Below are 13,585 nucleotides of genomic sequence, written 5' to 3' on the forward strand. Positions count from 1 at the left end.
CAAAAGTGCAACAACATGGCAGCTTTCACAGCTTTTTCCTTGGCACCATCCCTATACCTAGGCTGATTTATCTGCCTAGGGTTAGGGTTAGGGTTCAGCCTAGGGCTTGGATTTCTTTGACCAGGAAGCCCTGAGTTCCAGGCTTACTTCATCTGCCAAAGGCATCCCAAAGGGAGTGCAGAAGTGCCACAACATGGCTGCTTTCACGGCTTTTCCCTTAGGAAGAACCCTAATACCCGGCTGATTTACCTTCCTAGGGTTACTGTTAGGCTTAGGTCTAGGACTTTTAAAACCAGGAAGCCCTGGGCTCCAGGCACACTGCAGCTGCGAAAGGCATCCCAAGGGGAGCGCAAAAGTGACGCAACTTGGCTGCCACCACTGATATTTCCATGAGACAATCCCGAACCATAGGTTGATTTTCCTTCCTAGGGTTAAGGTTTGAGTTACGCCTAGGGTAAGGGCTCTATTAACCAGAAAGCCCTGAGTTCCAAGAACACAGCAGCTGCGAAGGACTAGCCAAGAAGAGCGCAAAAGTACCACAACATGCCTGCCTCCACAGCTTTTTCCTTGGGGACATGCCTAATTCCTGGCTGATTTGCCTTTCTCGTCTTAGGGTTGGGGTTCGGCCTAGGGCTAGGATTTTTAAAATCAGGAAGCCCTGAGTTCCAGGCACACTGCAGCTGTGAAAGGCATCCAAAAGGGAGTGCAAAAGTGCCACAACATGGCTGCTTTCACGGCTTTTTCCTTGGCAAGAAGCCTAACACCAGGCTGATTTACCTTCCCAGGGTTACTGTTAGGCTTAGGCCTAGGGCTAGGATTTTTAAAACTAGGAAGCCCTGGGCTCCAGGCACACTGCAGCTGTTCCAGGCATCCCAAGGGGAGTACAAAAGTGCAACAACATGGCAGCTTTCACAGCTTTTTCCTTGGCACCATCCCTATACCTAGGCTGATTTATCTGCCTAGGGTTAGGGTTAGGGTTCAGCCTAGGGCTTGGATTTCTTTGACCAGGAAGCCCTGAGTTCCAGGCTTACTTCATCTGCCAAAGGCATCCCAAAGGGAGTGCAGAAGTGCCACAACATGGCTGCTTTCACGGCTTTTCCCTTAGGAAGAACCCTAATACCCGGCTGATTTACCTTCCTAGGGTTACTGTTAGGCTTAGGCCTAGGACTTTTAAAACCAGGAAGCCCTGGGCTCCAGGCACACTGCAGCTGCGAAAGGCATCCCAAGGGGAGCGCAAAAGTGACGCAACTTGGCTGCCACCACTGATATTTCCATGAGACCATCCCGAACCATAGGTTGATTTTCCTTCCTAGGCTTAAGGTTTGAGTTACGCCTAGGGTAAGGGCTCTATTAACCAGAAAGCCCTGAGTTCCAAGAACACAGCAGCTGCGAAGGACTAGCCAAGAAGAGCGCAAAAGTACCACAACATGCCTGCCTCCACAGCTTTTTCCTTGGGGACATGCCTAATTCCTGGCTGATTTGCCTTTCTCGTCTTAGGGTTGGGGTTCGGCCTAGGGCTAGGATTTTTAAAATCAGGAAGCCCTGAGTTCCAGGCACACTGCAGCTGTGAAAGGCATCCAAAAGGGAGTGCAAAAGTGCCACAACATGGCTGCTTTCACGGCTTTTTCCTTGGCAAGAAGCCTAACACCAGGCTGATTTACCTTCCCAGGGTTACTGTTAGGCTTAGGCCTAGGGCTAGGATTTTTAAAACTAGGAAGCCCTTGGCTCCAGGCACACTGCAGCTGTTCAAGGCATCCCAAGGGGAGTACAAAAGTGCTACAACATGGCAGCTTTCACAGCTTTTTCCTTGGCACCATCCCTATACCTAGGCTGATTTATCTGCCTAGGGTTAGGGTTAGGGTTCAGCCTAGGGCTTGGATTTCTTTAACCAGGAAGCCCTGAGTTCCAGGCTTACTTCATCTGCCAAAGGCATCCCAAAGGGAGTGCAGAAGTGCCACAACATGGCTGCTTTCACGGCTTTTCCCTTAGGAAGAACCCTAATACCCGGCTGATTTACCTTCCTAGCGTTACTGTTAGGCTTAGGTCTAGGACTTTTAAAACCAGGAAGCCCTGGGCTCCAGGCACACTGCAGCTGCGAAAGGCATCCCAAGGGGAGCGCAAAAGTGACGCAACTTGGCTGCCACCACTGATATTTCCATGAGACCATCCCGAACCATAGGCTGATTTTCCTTCCTAGGGTTAAGGTTTGAGTTACGCCTAGGCTAAGGGTCTATTAACCAGAAAGCCCTGAGTTCCAAGAACACAGCAGCTGCGAAGGACTAGCCAAGAAGAGCGCAAAAGTACCACAACATGCCTGCCTCCACAGCTTTTTCCTTGGGGACATGCCTAATTCCTGGCTGATTTGCCTTTCTCGTCTTAGGGTTGGGGTTCGGCCTAGGGCTAGGATTTTTAAAATCAGGAAGCCCTGAGTTCCAGGCACACTGCAGCTGTGAAAGGCATCCAAAAGGGAGTGCAAAAGTGCCACAACATGGCTGCTTTCACGGCTTTTTCCTTGGCAAGAAGCCTAACACCAGGCTGATTTACCTTCCTAGGGTTACTGTTAGGCTTAGGCCTAGGGCTAGGATTTTTAAAACTAGGAAGCCCTGGGCTCCAGGCACACTGCAGCTGTTCAAGGCATCCCAAGGGGAGTACAAAAGTGCTACAACATGGCAGCTTTCACAGCTTTTTCCTTGGCACCATCCCTATACCTAGGCTGATTTATCTGCCTAGGGTTAGGGTTAGGCTTCAGCCTAGGGCTTGGATTTCTTTAACCAGGAAGCCCTGAGTTCCAGGCTTACTTCATCTGCCAAAGGCATCCCAAAGGGAGTGCAGAAGTGCCACAACATGGCTGCTTTCACGGCTTTTCCCTTAGGAAGAACCCTAATACCCGGCTGATTTACCTTCCTAGTGTTACTGTTAGGCTTAGGCCTAGGACTTTTAAAACCAGGAAGCCCTGGGCTCCAGGCACACTGCAGCTGCGAAAGGCATCCCAAGGGGAGCGCAAAAGTGATGCAACTTGGCTGCCACCACTGATATTTCCATGAGACCATCCCGAACCATAGGTTGATTTTCCTTCCTAGGGTTAAGGTTTGAGTTACGCCTAGGGTAAGGGCTCTATTAACCAGAAAGCCCTGAGTTCCAAGAACACAGCAGCTGCGAAGGACTAGCCAAGAAGAGCGCAAAAGTACCACAACATGCCTGCCTCCACAGCTTTTTCCTTGGGGACATGCCTAATTCCTGGCTGATTTGCCTTTCTCGTCTTAGGGTTGGGGTTCGGCCTAGGGCTAGGATTTTTAAAATCAGGAAGCCCTGAGTTCCAGGCACACTGCAGCTGTGAAAGGCATCCAAAAGGGAGTGCAAAAGTGCCACAACATGGCTGCTTTCACGGCTTTTTCCTTGGCAAGAAGCCTAACACCAGGCTGATTTCCCTTCCCAGGGTTACTGTTAGGCTTAGGCCTAGGGCTAGGATTTTTAAAACTAGGAAGCCCTGGGCTCCAGACACACTGCAGCTGTTCAAGGCATCCCAAGGGGAGTACAAAAGTGCAACAACATGGCAGCTTTCACAGCTTTTTCCTTGGCACCATCCCTATACCTAGGCTGATTTATCTGCCTAGGGTTAGGGTTAGGCTTCAGCCTAGGGCTTGGATTTCTTTGACCAGGAAGCCCTGAGTTCCAGGCTTACTTCATCTGCCAAAGGCATCCCAAAGGGAGTGCAGAAGTGCCACAACATGGCTGCTTTCACGGCTTTTCCCTTAGGAAGAACCCTAATACCCGGCTGATTTACCTTCCTAGGGTTACTGCTAGGCTTAGGCCTAGGACTTTTAAAACCAGGAAGCCCTGGGCTCCAGGCACACTGCAGCTGCGAAAGGCATCCCAAGGGGAGCGCAAAAGTGACGCAACTTGGCTGCCACCACTGATATTTCCATGAGACCATCCCGAACCATAGGTTGATTTTCCTTCCTAGGCTTAAGGTTTGAGTTACGCCTAGGGTAAGGGCTCTATTAACCAGAAAGCCCTGAGTTCCAAGAACACAGCAGCTGCGAAGGACTAGCCAAGAAGAGTGCAAAAGTACCACAACATGCCTGCCTCCACAGCTTTTTCCTTGGGGACATGCCTAATTCCTGGCTGATTTGCCTTTCTCGTCTTAGGGTTGGGGTTCGGCCTAGGGCTAGGATTTTTAAAATCAGGAAGCCCTGAGTTCCAGGCACACTGGAGCTGTGAAAGGCATCCAAAAGGGAGTGCAAAAGTGCCACAACATGGCTGCTTTCACGGCTTTTTCCTTGGCAAGAAGCCTAACACCAGGCTGATTTACCTTCCCAGGGTTACTGTTAGGCTTAGGCCTAGGGCTAGGATTTTTAAAACTAGGAAGCCCTTAGCTCCAGGCACACTGCAGCTGTTCAAGGCATCCCAAGGGGAGTACAAAAGTGCAACAACATGGCAGCTTTCACAGCTTTTTCCTTGGCACCATCCCTATACCTAGGCTGATTTATCTGCCTAGGGTTAGGGTTAGGGTTCAGCCTAGGGCTTGGATTTCTTTAACCAGGAAGCCCTGAGTTCCAGGCTTACTTCATCTGCCAAAGGCATCCCAAAGGGAGTGCAGAAGTGCCACAACATGGCTGCTTTCACGGCTTTTCCCTTAGGAAGAACCCTAATACCCGGCTGATTTACCTTCCTAGGGTTACTGTTAGCCTTAGGCCTAGGACTTTTAAAACCAGGAAGCCCTGGGCTCCAGGCACACTGCAGCTGCGAAAGGCATCCCAAGGGGAGCGCAAAAGTGACGCAACTTGGCTGCCACCACTGATATTTCCATGAGACCATCCTGAACCATAGGCTGATTTTCCTTCCTAGGGTTAAGGTTTGAGTTACGCCTAGGGTAAGGGCTCTATTAACCAGAAAGCCCTGAGTTCCAAGAACACAGCAGCTGCGAAGGACTAGCCAAGAAGAGCGCAAAAGTACCACAACATGCCTGCCTCCACAGCTTTTTCCTTGGGGACATGCCTAATTCCTGGCTGATTTGCCTTTCTCGTCTTAGGGTTGGGGTTCGGCCTAGGGCTAGGATTTTTAAAATCAGGAAGCCCTGAGTTCCAGGCACACTGCAGCTGTGAAAGGCATCCAAAAGGGAGTGCAAAAGTGCCACAACATGGCTGCTTTCACGGCTTTTTCCTTGGCAAGAAGCCTAACACCAGGCTGATTTACCTTCCCAGGGTTACTGTTAGGCTTAGGCCTAGGGCTAGGATTTTTAAAACTAGGAAGCCCTGGGCTCCAGGCACACTGCAGCTGTTCCAGGCATCCCAAGGGGAGTACAAAAGTGCAACAACATGGCAGCTTTCACAGCTTTTTCCTTGGCACCATCCCTATACCTAGGCTGATTTATCTGCCTAGGGTTAGGGTTAGGGTTCAGCCTAGGGCTTGGATTTCTTTGACCAGGAAGCCCTGAGTTCCAGGCTTACTTCATCTGCCAAAGGCATCCCAAAGGGAGTGCAGAAGTGCCACAACATGGCTGCTTTCACGGCTTTTCCCTTAGGAAGAACCCTAATACCCGGCTGATTTACCTTCCTAGTGTTACTGTTAGGCTTAGGCCTAGGACTTTTAAAACCAGGAAGCCCTGGGCTCCAGGCACACTGCAGCTGCGAAAGGCATCCCAAGGGGAGCGCAAAAGTGATGCAACTTGGCTGCCACCACTGATATTTCCATGAGACCATCCCGAACCATAGGTTGATTTTCCTTCCTAGGGTTAAGGTTTGAGTTACGCCTAGGGTAAGGGCTCTATTAACCAGAAAGCCCTGAGTTCCAAGAACACAGCAGCTGCGAAGGACTAGCCAAGAAGAGCGCAAAAGTACCACAACATGCCTGCCTCCACAGCTTTTTCCTTGGGGACATGCCTAATTCCTGGCTGATTTGCCTTTCTCGTCTTAGGGTTGGGGTTCGGCCTAGGGCTAGGATTTTTAAAATCAGGAAGCCCTGAGTTCCAGGCACACTGCAGCTGTGAAAGGCATCCAAAAGGGAGTGCAAAAGTGCCACAACATGGCTGCTTTCACGGCTTTTTCCTTGGCAAGAAGCCTAACACCAGGCTGATTTCCCTTCCCAGGGTTACTGTTAGGCTTAGGCCTAGGGCTAGGATTTTTAAAACTAGGAAGCCCTGGGCTCCAGACACACTGCAGCTGTTCAAGGCATCCCAAGGGGAGTACAAAAGTGCAACAACATGGCAGCTTTCACAGCTTTTTCCTTGGCACCATCCCTATACCTAGGCTGATTTATCTGCCTAGGGTTAGGGTTAGGCTTCAGCCTAGGGCTTGGATTTCTTTGACCAGGAAGCCCTGAGTTCCAGGCTTACTTCATCTGCCAAAGGCATCCCAAAGGGAGTGCAGAAGTGCCACAACATGGCTGCTTTCACGGCTTTTCCCTTAGGAAGAACCCTAATACCCGGCTGATTTACCTTCCTAGGGTTACTGCTTGGCTTAGGTCTAGGACTTTTAAAACCAGGAAGCCCTGGGCTCCAGGCACACTGCAGCTGCGAAAGGCATCCCAAGGGGAGCGCAAAAGTGACGCAACTTGGCTGCCACCACTGATATTTCCATGAGACCATCCCGAACCATAGGTTGATTTTCCTTCCTAGGCTTAAGGTTTGAGTTACGCCTAGGGTAAGGGCTCTATTAACCAGAAAGCCCTGAGTTCCAAGAACACAGCAGCTGCGGAGGACTAGCCAAGAAGAGTGCAAAAGTACCACAACATGCCTGCCTCCACAGCTTTTTCCTTGGGGACATGCCTAATTCCTGGCTGATTTGCCTTTCTCGTCTTAGGGTTGGGGTTCGGCCTAGGGCTAGGATTTTTAAAATCAGGAAGCCCTGAGTTCCAGGCACACTGCAGCTGTGAAAGGCATCCAAAAGGGAGTGCAAAAGTGCCACAACATGGCTGCTTTCACTGCTTTTTCCTTGGCAAGAAGCCTAACACCAGGCTGATTTACCTTCCCAGGGTTACTGTTAGGCTTAGGCCTAGGGCTAGGATTTTTAAAACTAGGAAGCCCTTAGCTCCAGGCACACTGCAGCTGTTCAAGGCATCCCAAGGGGAGTACAAAAGTGCAACAACATGGCAGCTTTCACAGCTTTTTCCTTGGCACCATCCCTATACCTAGGCTGATTTATCTGCCTAGGGTTAGGGTTAGGCTTCAGCCTAGGGCTTGGATTTCTTTAACCAGGAAGCCCTGAGTTCCAGGCTTACTTCATCTGCCAAAGGCATCCCAAAGGGAGTGCAGAAGTGCCACAACATGGCTGCTTTCACGGCTTTTCCCTTAGGAAGAACCCTAATACCCGGCTGATTTACCTTCCTAGGGTTACTGTTAGCCTTAGGCCTAGGACTTTTAAAACCAGGAAGCCCTGGGCTCCAGGCACACTGCAGCTGCGAAAGGCATCCCAAGGGGAGCGCAAAAGTGACGCAACTTGGCTGCCACCACTGATATTTCCATGAGACCATCCCGAACCATAGGCTGATTTTCCTTCCTAGGGTTAAGGTTTGAGTTACGCCTAGGGTAAGGGCTCTATTAACCAGAAAGCCCTGAGTTCCAAGAACACAGCAGCTGCGAAGGACTAGCCAAGAAGAGCGCAAAAGTACCACAACATGCCTGCCTCCACAGCTTTTTCCTTGGGGACATGCCTAATTCCTGGCTGATTTGCCTTTCTCGTCTTAGGGTTGGGGTTCGGCCTAGGGCTAGGATTTTTAAAATCAGGAAGCCCTGAGTTCCAGGCACACTGCAGCTGTGAAAGGCATCCAAAAGGGAGTGCAAAAGTGCCACAACATGGCTGCTTTCATGGCTTTTTCCTTGGCAAGAAGCCTAACACCAGGCTGATTTCCCTTCCCAGGGTTACTGTTAGGCTTAGGCCTAGGGCTAGGATTTTTAAAACTAGGAAGCCCTGGGCTCCAGACACACTGCAGCTGTTCAAGGCATCCCAAGGGGAGTACAAAAGTGCTACAACATGCCAGCTTTCACAGCTTTTTCCTTGGCACCATCCCTATACCTAGGCTGATTTATCTGCCTAGGGTTAGGGTTAGGGTTCAGCCTAGGGCTTGGATTTCTTTAACCAGGAAGCCCTGAGTTCCAGGCTTACTTCATCTGCCAAAGGCATCCCAAAGGGAGTGCAGAAGTGCCACAACATGGCTGCTTTCACGGCTTTTCCCTTAGGAAGAACCCTAATACCCGGCTGATTTACCTTCCTAGGGTTACTGTTAGGCTTAGGCCTAGGACTTTTAAAACCAGGAAGCCCTGGGCTCCAGGCACACTGCAGCTGCGAAAGGCATCCCAAGGGGAGCGCAAAAGTGACGCAACTTGGCTGCCACCACTGATATTTCCATGAGACCATCCCGAACCATAGGCTGATTTTCCTTCCTAGGGTTAAGGTTTGAGTTACGCCTAGGGTAAGGGCTCTATTAACCAGAAAGCCCTGAGTTCCAAGAACACAGCAGCTGCGAAGGACTAGCCAAGAAGAGCGCAAAAGTACCACAACATGCCTGCCTCCACAGCTTTTTCCTTGGGGACATGCCTAATTCCTGGCTGATTTGCCTTTCTCGTCTTAGGGTTGGGGTTCGGCCTAGGGCTAGGATTTTTAAAACTAGGAAGCCCTGAGTTCCAGGCACACTGCAGCTGTGAAAGGCATCCAAAAGGGAGTGCAAAAGTGCCACAACATGGCTGCTTTCACGGCTTTTTCCTTGGCAAGAAGCCTAACACCAGGCTGATTTACCTTCCCAGGGTTACTGTTAGGCTTAGGCCTAGGGCTAGGATTTTTAAAACTAGGAAGCCCTGGGCTCCAGGCACACTGCAGCTGTTCAAGGCATCCCAAGGGGAGTACAAAAGTGCTACAACATGGCAGCTTTCACAGCTTTTTCCTTGGCACCATCCCTATACCTAGGCTGATTTATCTGCCTAGGGTTAGGGTTAGGCTTCAGCCTAGGGCTTGGATTTCTTTAACCAGGAAGCCCTGAGTTCCAGGCTTACTTCATCTGCCAAAGGCATCCCAAAGGGAGTGCAGAAGTGCCACAACATGGCTGCTTTCACGGCTTTTCCCTTAGGAAGAACCCTAATACCCGGCTGATTTACCTTCCTAGGGTTACTGTTAGGCTTAGGCCTAGGACTTTTAAAACCAGGAAGCCCTGGGCTCCAGGCACACTGCAGCTGCGAAAGGCATCCCAAGGGGAGCGCAAAAGTGACGCAACTTGGCTGCCACCACTGATATTTCCATGAGAGCATCCCGAACCATAGGCTGATTTTCCTTCCTAGGGTTAAGGTTTGAGTTACGCCTAGGGTAAGGGTCTATTAACCAGAAAGCCCTGAGTTCCAAGAACACAGCAGCTGCGAAGGACTAGCCAAGAAGAGCGCAAAAGTACCACAACATGCCTGCCTCCACAGCTTTTTCCTTGGGGACATGCCTAATTCCTGGCTGATTTGCCTTTCTCGTCTTAGGGTTGGGGTTCGGCCTAGGGCTAGGATTTTTAAAATCAGGAAGCCCTGAGTTCCAGGCACACTGGAGCTGTGAAAGGCATCCAAAAGGGAGTGCAAAAGTGCCACAACATGGCTGCTTTCACGGCTTTTTCCTTGGCAAGAAGCCTAACACCAGGCTGATTTACCTTCCCAGGGTTACTGTTAGGCTTAGGCCTAGGGCTAGGATTTTTAAAACTAGGAAGCCCTGGGCTCCAGGCACACTGCAGCTGTTCAAGGCATCCCAAGGGGAGTACAAAAGTGCTACAACATGGCAGCTTTCACAGCTTTTTCCTTGGCACCATCCCTATACCTAGGCTGATTTATCTGCCTAGGGTTAGGGTTAGGCTTCAGCCTAGGGCTTGGAGTTTTTTAACCAGGAAGCCCTGAGTTCCAGGCTTACTTCATCTGCCAAAGGCATCCCAAAGGGAGTGCAGAAGTGCCACAACATGGCTGCTTTCATGGCTTTTCCCTTAGGAAGAACCCTAATACCCGGCTGATTTACCTTCCTAGGGTTACTGTAGGCTTAGGCCTAGGACTTTTAAAACCAGGAAGCCCTGGGCTCCAGGCACACTGCAGCTGCGAAAGGCATCCCAAGGGGAGCGCAAAAGTGATGCAACTTGGCTGCCACCACTGATATTTCCATGAGACCATCCCGAACCATAGGTTGATTTTCCTTCCTAGGGTTAAGGTTTGAGTTACGCCTAGGGTAAGGGCTCTATTAACCAGAAAGCCCTGAGTTCCAAGAACACAGCAGCTGCGAAGGACTAGCCAAGAAGAGCGCAAAAGTACCACAACATGCCTGCCTCCACAGCTTTTTCCTTGGGGACATGCCTAATTCCTGGCTGATTTGCCTTTCTCGTCTTAGGGTTGGGGTTCGGCCTAGGGCTAGGATTTTTAAAATCAGGAAGCCCTGAGTTCCAGGCACACTGCAGCTGTGAAAGGCATCCAAAAGGGAGTGCAAAAGTGCCACAACATGGCTGCTTTCACGGCTTTTTCCTTGGCAAGAAGCCTAACACCAGGCTGATTTCCCTTCCCAGGGTTACTGTTAGGCTTAGGCCTAGGGCTAGGATTTTTAAAACTAGGAAGCCCTGGGCTCCAGACACACTGCAGCTGTTCAAGGCATCCCAAGGGGAGTACAAAAGTGCAACAACATGGCAGCTTTCACAGCTTTTTCCTTGGCACCATCCCTATACCTAGGCTGATTTATCTGCCTAGGGTTAGGGTTAGGCTTCAGCCTAGGGCTTGGATTTCTTTGACCAGGAAGCCCTGAGTTCCAGGCTTACTTCATCTGCCAAAGGCATCCCAAAGGGAGTGCAGAAGTGCCACAACATGGCTGCTTTCACGGCTTTTCCCTTAGGAAGAACCCTAATACCCGGCTGATTTACCTTCCTAGGGTTACTGCTTGGCTTAGGTCTAGGACTTTTAAAACCAGGAAGCCCTGGGCTCCAGGCACACTGCAGCTGCGAAAGGCATCCCAAGGGGAGCGCAAAAGTGACGCAACTTGGCTGCCACCACTGATATTTCCATGAGACCATCCCGAACCATAGGTTGATTTTCCTTCCTAGGCTTAAGGTTTGAGTTACGCCTAGGGTAAGGGCTCTATTAACCAGAAAGCCCTGAGTTCCAAGAACACAGCAGCTGCGGAGGACTAGCCAAGAAGAGTGCAAAAGTACCACAACATGCCTGCCTCCACAGCTTTTTCCTTGGGGACATGCCTAATTCCTGGCTGATTTGCCTTTCTCGTCTTAGGGTTGGGGTTCGGCCTAGGGCTAGGATTTTTAAAATCAGGAAGCCCTGAGTTCCAGGCACACTGCAGCTGTGAAAGGCATCCAAAAGGGAGTGCAAAAGTGCCACAACATGGCTGCTTTCACTGCTTTTTCCTTGGCAAGAAGCCTAACACCAGGCTGATTTACCTTCCCAGGGTTACTGTTAGGCTTAGGCCTAGGGCTAGGATTTTTAAAACTAGGAAGCCCTTAGCTCCAGGCACACTGCAGCTGTTCAAGGCATCCCAAGGGGAGTACAAAAGTGCAACAACATGGCAGCTTTCACAGCTTTTTCCTTGGCACCATCCCTATACCTAGGCTGATTTATCTGCCTAGGGTTAGGGTTAGGCTTCAGCCTAGGGCTTGGATTTCTTTAACCAGGAAGCCCTGAGTTCCAGGCTTACTTCATCTGCCAAAGGCATCCCAAAGGGAGTGCAGAAGTGCCACAACATGGCTGCTTTCACGGCTTTTCCCTTAGGAAGAACCCTAATACCCGGCTGATTTACCTTCCTAGGGTTACTGTTAGCCTTAGGCCTAGGACTTTTAAAACCAGGAAGCCCTGGGCTCCAGGCACACTGCAGCTGCGAAAGGCATCCCAAGGGGAGCGCAAAAGTGACGCAACTTGGCTGCCACCACTGATATTTCCATGAGACCATCCCGAACCATAGGCTGATTTTCCTTCCTAGGGTTAAGGTTTGAGTTACGCCTAGGGTAAGGGCTCTATTAACCAGAAAGCCCTGAGTTCCAAGAACACAGCAGCTGCGAAGGACTAGCCAAGAAGAGCGCAAAAGTACCACAACATGCCTGCCTCCACAGCTTTTTCCTTGGGGACATGCCTAATTCCTGGCTGATTTGCCTTTCTCGTCTTAGGGTTGGGGTTCGGCCTAGGGCTAGGATTTTTAAAATCAGGAAGCCCTGAGTTCCAGGCACACTGCAGCTGTGAAAGGCATCCAAAAGGGAGTGCAAAAGTGCCACAACATGGCTGCTTTCATGGCTTTTTCCTTGGCAAGAAGCCTAACACCAGGCTGATTTCCCTTCCCAGGGTTACTGTTAGGCTTAGGCCTAGGGCTAGGATTTTTAAAACTAGGAAGCCCTGGGCTCCAGACACACTGCAGCTGTTCAAGGCATCCCAAGGGGAGTACAAAAGTGCTACAACATGCCAGCTTTCACAGCTTTTTCCTTGGCACCATCCCTATACCTAGGCTGATTTATCTGCCTAGGGTTAGGGTTAGGGTTCAGCCTAGGGCTTGGATTTCTTTAACCAGGAAGCCCTGAGTTCCAGGCTTACTTCATCTGCCAAAGGCATCCCAAAGGGAGTGCAGAAGTGCCACAACATGGCTGCTTTCACGGCTTTTCCCTTAGGAAGAACCCTAATACCCGGCTGATTTACCTTCCTAGGGTTACTGTTAGGCTTAGGCCTAGGACTTTTAAAACCAGGAAGCCCTGGGCTCCAGGCACACTGCAGCTGCGAAAGGCATCCCAAGGGGAGCGCAAAAGTGACGCAACTTGGCTGCCACCACTGATATTTCCATGAGACCATCCCGAACCATAGGCTGATTTTCCTTCCTAGGGTTAAGGTTTGAGTTACGCCTAGGGTAAGGGCTCTATTAACCAGAAAGCCCTGAGTTCCAAGAACACAGCAGCTGCGAAGGACTAGCCAAGAAGAGCGCAAAAGTACCACAACATGCCTGCCTCCACAGCTTTTTCCTTGGGGACATGCCTAATTCCTGGCTGATTTGCCTTTCTCGTCTTAGGGTTGGGGTTCGGCCTAGGGCTAGGATTTTTAAAACTAGGAAGCCCTGAGTTCCAGGCACACTGCAGCTGTGAAAGGCATCCAAAAGGGAGTGCAAAAGTGCCACAACATGGCTGCTTTCACGGCTTTTTCCTTGGCAAGAAGCCTAACACCAGGCTGATTTACCTTCCCAGGGTTACTGTTAGGCTTAGGCCTAGGGCTAGGATTTTTAAAACTAGGAAGCCCTGGGCTCCAGGCACACTGCAGCTGTTCAAGGCATCCCAAGGGGAGTACAAAAGTGCTACAACATGGCAGCTTTCACAGCTTTTTCCTTGGCACCATCCCTATACCTAGGCTGATTTATCTGCCTAGGGTTAGGGTTAGGCTTCAGCCTAGGGCTTGGATTTCTTTAACCAGGAAGCCCTGAGTTCCAGGCTTACTTCATCTGCCAAAGGCATCCCAAAGGGAGTGCAGAAGTGCCACAACATGGCTGCTTTCACGGCTTTTCCCTTAGGAAGAACCCTAATACCCGGCTGATTTACCTTCCTAGGGTTACTGTTAGGCTTAGGCCTAGGACTTTTAAAACCAGGAAGCCCTGGGCTCCAGGCACACTGCAGCTGC

Source organism: Ammospiza nelsoni, chromosome 23, assembly GCF_027579445.1.
Source record: "Ammospiza nelsoni isolate bAmmNel1 chromosome 23, bAmmNel1.pri, whole genome shotgun sequence".
In the NCBI taxonomy this organism is placed as follows: Eukaryota; Metazoa; Chordata; class Aves; order Passeriformes; family Passerellidae; genus Ammospiza; species Ammospiza nelsoni.